This window comes from Numida meleagris, chromosome 4, assembly GCF_002078875.1.
Source record: "Numida meleagris isolate 19003 breed g44 Domestic line chromosome 4, NumMel1.0, whole genome shotgun sequence".
NCBI classification, from domain to species: Eukaryota; Metazoa; Chordata; class Aves; order Galliformes; family Numididae; genus Numida; species Numida meleagris.
The window spans coordinates 74,048,409-74,054,492 of record NC_034412.1 but is presented as its reverse complement, the minus strand read 5'-3'; positions in this window follow the sequence as shown (position 1 = coordinate 74,054,492).

The following is a 6,084-nucleotide window of genomic DNA, read 5'->3' as shown; positions in this document are numbered from 1 at the left end:
AGGCAGATCGACACTTCCTGCCAGCTTGGTGTCGTCTGCAAACTTACTGAGGGTGCTCTCAATGCCCTCATCCAGGTCATCAGTAATTGAAAAGGACAGGCCCCAGCACTGAGCCCTGGGGAACACCACTCGTGACCGGTCACCAGCTGGATTTAACTCCATTAACCACCACTCTCTGGGCCCGGCCCTCCAGCCAGCTCCTTACCTAGCCAAGAGTGTACCTGTCCAAGCCACAGGCTGCCAGCTTCTCCAGGAGAATACTGTGGGAGACAGTGTCAAAGGTTTTGCTGAAGTCTAGGTAGACCACACCAACAGCCTTTCCCTCATCCACCAGGCAGGTCACTCGATCATAGAAGGAGATCAGGTTGGTCAAGCAGGACCTGCCCTTCACAAACCCGTGCTGGTTGGGCCCGATCCTCTGGTTGTCCTGCAAATGCCGCGTGATCTTCCTCAGGACAATCTGCTCCATCACCTTCCCTGGCACTGAGGTCAGGCTGACAGGCCTGTAGTTCCCCGGATCCTCCTTACGACCCTTCTTGTAGATGGGAGTCACACTGGCAAGTTTCCAGTCTTCTGGGACCTCTCCAGTTGACCAGGAATTCCGATAGATGATGGAAAGCGGCTTGGCTATCTCTTCTGCCATCTCCCTCAGTACTCTTGCATGGATCTTGTCCAGCCCCATGGACTTGTGGCAGTCCAGGTGGAGTAGTAGGTCTCTGACCATTTCCTCCTGAATCATGGGGGGTTTATTCCACTCCCCATCCAAAACTTGCAGGTCAGAGAGTAGAGTGCTCTGAGGACAACTGGTCTGGCTTTTAAAGACAGGCGCAAAGAAGGCATTGAGAAGCTCAGCCTTTTCATTGTCCTCAGTGGCCACATTCCCAGCTGCGTCCAGTGAAGAATGGAGATTCTCCTTGGTCCTCCTCTTACTGTTAATATATTTGTAAAAGAGTTTCTTGTTCCCTTTTATCCCAGCAGCCAAGCTGAGTTTGAGCTGGGCCTTTGCCTTTCTAATTTTCTGCCTGCATATCCTAACAACCTCTTTGTACTCTCCCCAAGATGCCTTCTTCCACAGGAGGTAGATTCTCTTTTTCTCCTGGAGCCTCAGGAAAAGCTCCCTGTTCATCCATGCCGGTTTCCTTCCCTGCCGGCTCATCTTGCAGCTCAGGGGGACATCCTTGTGGAGAAGCTGTCTGCCCATGGTTTGGATGGGCATACACTCTGCTGGATGAAACACTGGCTGGAAGGCAGAGCCCAGAGAGTTGTGGTCAATGGAGTTAAATCCAGTTGGTGGCCAGTCACAAGCGGTGTCCCCCAGGGCTCGGTGCTGGGGACTCTTCTATTCAACATCTTTATCAATGGTCTTGATAAGGGTGCACCCTCAGTAAGTTTGCAGACAACACGAAGATGGGAGAGAGCGTTGATCTGCCAGAGGGTAGAAAGGCATTACAGAGGGACCTGGATAGAGCGCATCGATGGGCCAAGGTAAACTATATGAGCTTCAACAGGGCCAAGTGTCGGGTCCTACACTTAGTCACAACAACCCCAGGCAACCCTACAGGCTTGGGGAGGAGTGGCTGGAAAGCTGCCTGACTGAAAGGGACCTCGGTGTGCTGATGGACAGTCTGCTGAATATGAGCCAGCAGGGTACTCATGCAGTCAAGAAGGCCAATGGCATCCTGGCTTGTATCAGGAATGGTGTGGTGAGCAGGACTAGGCAAGAAATCCTGCCCCTGTACTCAGCACTGGTGAGGCCTCACCTCAAGTACTGTGTTCAGTTTTGCGCGCCTCAGTACAGAAATGACATTGAGGTGCTGGAGCAGGTCCAAAGAAGGGCAACAAGGCTTGTGAAGCGCTTGGAGAATATGCCCTATGAGGAGCAACTAAAGGAACTAGGGCTGTTTAGTCTGGGGAAGAGGAGGCTGATGGGAGACCTCATTGCTCTCTTCAAATACCTGAAAGGTGATTGCAGTGAGAGCGGGGCTGGTCTCTTCTCAGTGGTGACAGAATGAGGGTAAATGGCCTCAAATTGCGCCAGGGGAGTTTTAGGTCTGATATCAGGAAAAACTTTACAGGAAGGGTTGTTAAGCACTGGAACAAGCTCCCCAGGGAGGTGGTTGAGTCACCATCCCTGAACGTGTTTAAAAACCATTTGGGTGGTGCTCAGGGACATGATTTAGTGGTGGTTTGTTAAGAGTTAGAGTATTATGGCTAGGTTGTGGTTGGACTTGATGATCTTGAAGGTCCTTTCCAACCTAAGCAATTCTATGTTCCTAAGCAGAACTTCAGATATGTCCTCAACTAACATTATGTTTGATTTCTCTGTCACCCCTCTCCACATCCCAAATAATGTCCAGAATGAAACATGTGTACTTGCATACACTCAGTCAGTGGCCTTCAGTCAGTGAAGAAAAATTTTTACTCGTGTGTGCAATAATATGTTACCATTACCAATAGACATGTTTCTTTCTTCCTTTCTCCCTAGCACCAGAGCTTAAAAAGGGCACAAGGACTAAAAAAAGAAAACTTCCGGATTTGTACTAGATGCAGAGCAATGTGTATTTTTCTACCAGGCCAGTTTCTTTTCTTTGTTGGCTGGTATCTCAGTATATTTCATATGCCTTACGCACTTTTTAATATGTTGATTGATGCTTTGACAACAATATTTCTATGTTCCTTCATCAAGTAACAGGAATCCTAAAGGCTTTTGTTACTTACTGCCAAATTCCCTCTGCAAGGTTTGAGAATGCACAGTAAGATCACATGATGCAATATTCATATTAACCTCTTCTTAAAGCTAGTTTTCTCCTGATAACATTGCCTTACAAGAAACATACCGTTCAGAAAAGCTCATGCTTAATATGCATACAAATCGAGCTGGAGGTTTGAATACAAGACATTTTAAAATTATAATCTTGCCCTAGCTGGCCAGTTTGTGTTTCGATGTATTTCTTGGAGCTCAGACCCAGGGAAGAGAATTTACAACAACTTGTCTAAATGTTTTCTGGAATCCCCATTAACATTATTATTCTGCTCTTTAGAAGCTGGTGAAAATCTGGAATGTTTGACAATTTTTTTTTTTTTTTTTTGAAATTGTGGAGTATGTATTTTCTTCCTCTTTCTTTAAATAGATACATAGGTATTTCTATACATCAAAATACACCACTGATATTTTGGTAAGGGTTATTTTGGTCAGCTGTGATTAACATTCCATACAATGTTAGTTTCACAAAGCCAAGTGCTTTATACATTCAGCAGGAATTTATAGAGCTCTACTAGGACAAGGATGTCTTTGGAAAGAACCCCAAAATGATTTCATACATTTTATCAAATTAATATTTCATTCTAAATGCATAAACTGTCTGAGAAGCAGGGATCAGAAATTAATGCCTTCATTCCAGTGAGAGCATTCATTGAAGGGTCGACAGATCTTGTACTTTCAAGCACTTCTTGATCCCATAAATTTTGAACAATTTCCAACACTGTGTCAGAATTTCAACAGGAATAGGGAGGTCAGGGTATCACCCCAGATTGCTGGAAATATCGATCTGTCACTGAGAGAAAATTGAACATGGGCAAGCGCTATAAAGAGGGATAGGCAAAGGGTATTGTCCCATACTCTTTCTTCTCATATGATTTAGAAGAAATAATGACTTATATGTTCACTTTTGGATTTTTACGTCCTTCAGTCTGTCTTGAAGCATGTAGTCAGGGCTACAATGCTGAGCAAATTTCCAAAAAACCCAAAGGTGATGAACGCAATGCCTGGTGCAGCACTTGGTACACAAAATTACAACCATGCAATCTTTCACCTCCAGGATGGAGGTATTTTATAGTTACTCTTCTAGCTCAGTACTTGTTGTTCTGAGTTATGCAAAATCTGTATACGAAAGCCAACCTTTTTCTTTGTTTGCATTCTGTTCTACTCTCTGTCACTATCTCATGACACATTTGGGCAGCTGTTCTAAAGAACTCCATACCTTTCTGAATCTCTTTTTAAATGTGGTCTCAAAATAAAGGTCAGCAAGAAAGCTCAGTTCTTTCCTTGAATTTGCCACACTAAAACTGTGGAAAAGCAAGAGACAGTTTGCTGGGAAGACATCCCAGTTACTCAGTATCTGAGATATGTAGTAGTATAGGGAGCTGGTAGAGCAGAGATCCCTGTTTGTTGGGCTGTGCTGCCTGAAAAACGGTAGTTATTCCTGAATGTCACGTTACAGCCTAGTAAATAACATTGAATTTTTTTGTATTATAAAGTCTCTTCAGCACACTAAAAGCACACTGTGTCATTCAATTGTTAATTAGTATAACCAATGCTAAGTTGTAGGTACAGAACTGCAGGACAATAGTACATCAGTCTTTGGTTGGAGCCTGCTACACCAGCCTGCAAATTCTTTGCCAGGTTTTTTAATAATCACTCCTGTACAAATTGTAAGGAGTAACATTGATTTGACAGGTTTTATCTCTTTCCATGTTAATAGCACTGGGTACGTTAATATTTATATGGAACTGGACTGTTTCTACACCATGTGATATTAGAGATGCTAATCTTGGCTATTCTTCTAGAGGTTATGGTACATAATCAGAAAAATGCTGATGAAGCATCTTCTAATAATACTCAAAGTTTTATTCAGTAGGTTTTATTGCTCCCATTCACAGAGACTACAAAATAAATTATGTTCATGATTTTAAGAGTGTAATGTTCCTGGATGTTAATTGATGCTTGTTAGAGGAACTTGTGAAATATATTCTTGAAAAAGTGACAAAGGAAAGGGAGTGAATACCATTTTCTGAAGTGTTGATCAAACAAACCATTGATTCTTCCTATAGCAATTTTTATAAACTGTGAATTAACAGCATGAGAAGTTCAGCAAATATATCCTTGGGAATAATAAATCGGTACTATTCTACATTGCTGGTAATGATCTAATGAGAAAAATATATCTACTAACAGTCATATTTGGGCAAGATAGTTGCTAATAACAACTGGGGGAAGGAAAATGTATCATAGGCAGCATCCAACATTTTCGATTGGACATTTTGTCTTTAGAAAGTTAAAAGCTGAAGTCAATTTTGCCATGATCCCATTATTTGGAAACATCCAATGGTGTTCAGAGTATCAGATTTAACTTTATTTTCTCTTCAGCTCCCAGTGGTTTCTCTTTCATTCAACATATATATATAAATATTATATATATAATATATAATTATATGTAATATATTTATAATATATATCTAATATTATATATAATATATATTAATATATATATTTTAAAGGAACACCTCCCTTATTTATGGTGATTAAGTATCTCATTGAAGTCAAATATTTCATGGAACTCTTTTTGAATGACAAAAATATTTTGAAAATTAAGACTTGCCTTCTTGATGTCAAAAATATATATTTACACCTGCATGGCTAGCCCTTTCTTCCTAATATGTAGTGCTCTAGTCAAGCCTTGATGTGTTTATGGTGAGCTGATGATGGGAATGTGAGAATCCTACTCATACTGGCTTATGCTGAGGTCTCAGGAAAATACTATGTACCTTAAGAATTGGAAGGGTTATTTTTCTTCTATTTTGAATTACTATATACTTAAAAACTTAGAGATTTTAATGAAAATTCAGCATTATATTTCTTTCCAGTTAAGTTCATGTTCAAATTATGTAACTTTCACTGAAGCAGATTTAAACGAGTGCTTTTGTTCTTTTTTTTTAATAAATCTGTTAAAAATACATCATTGTATTGATCCATGTTATATTCTAACATTGTAGTAGTAGCTAATTTTTCCCATAAAAGCTGAGGCAATTCAGATATTTTGAAGATCTAATCGTATACTGTAAACTTTTTACAAGTTAACATATATTTACTACTGAAAAACTTTCTACAGCTATTTTTCAGCTTTATTTCCTGCCAAGGAACAACCAGTTTTGTTTCTTATTTGTTGTCTGTTGAAATGGATAGAATGGTTGCAGGTAAAGTGTTCTACCTTTGTGCATACCTGTCATGCATGGGTCCCCAGCACAAGACAGACATAGACATGTTAGAGAGAGTCACAAAAATAACCAGAGGGGCTGAGCACCTCT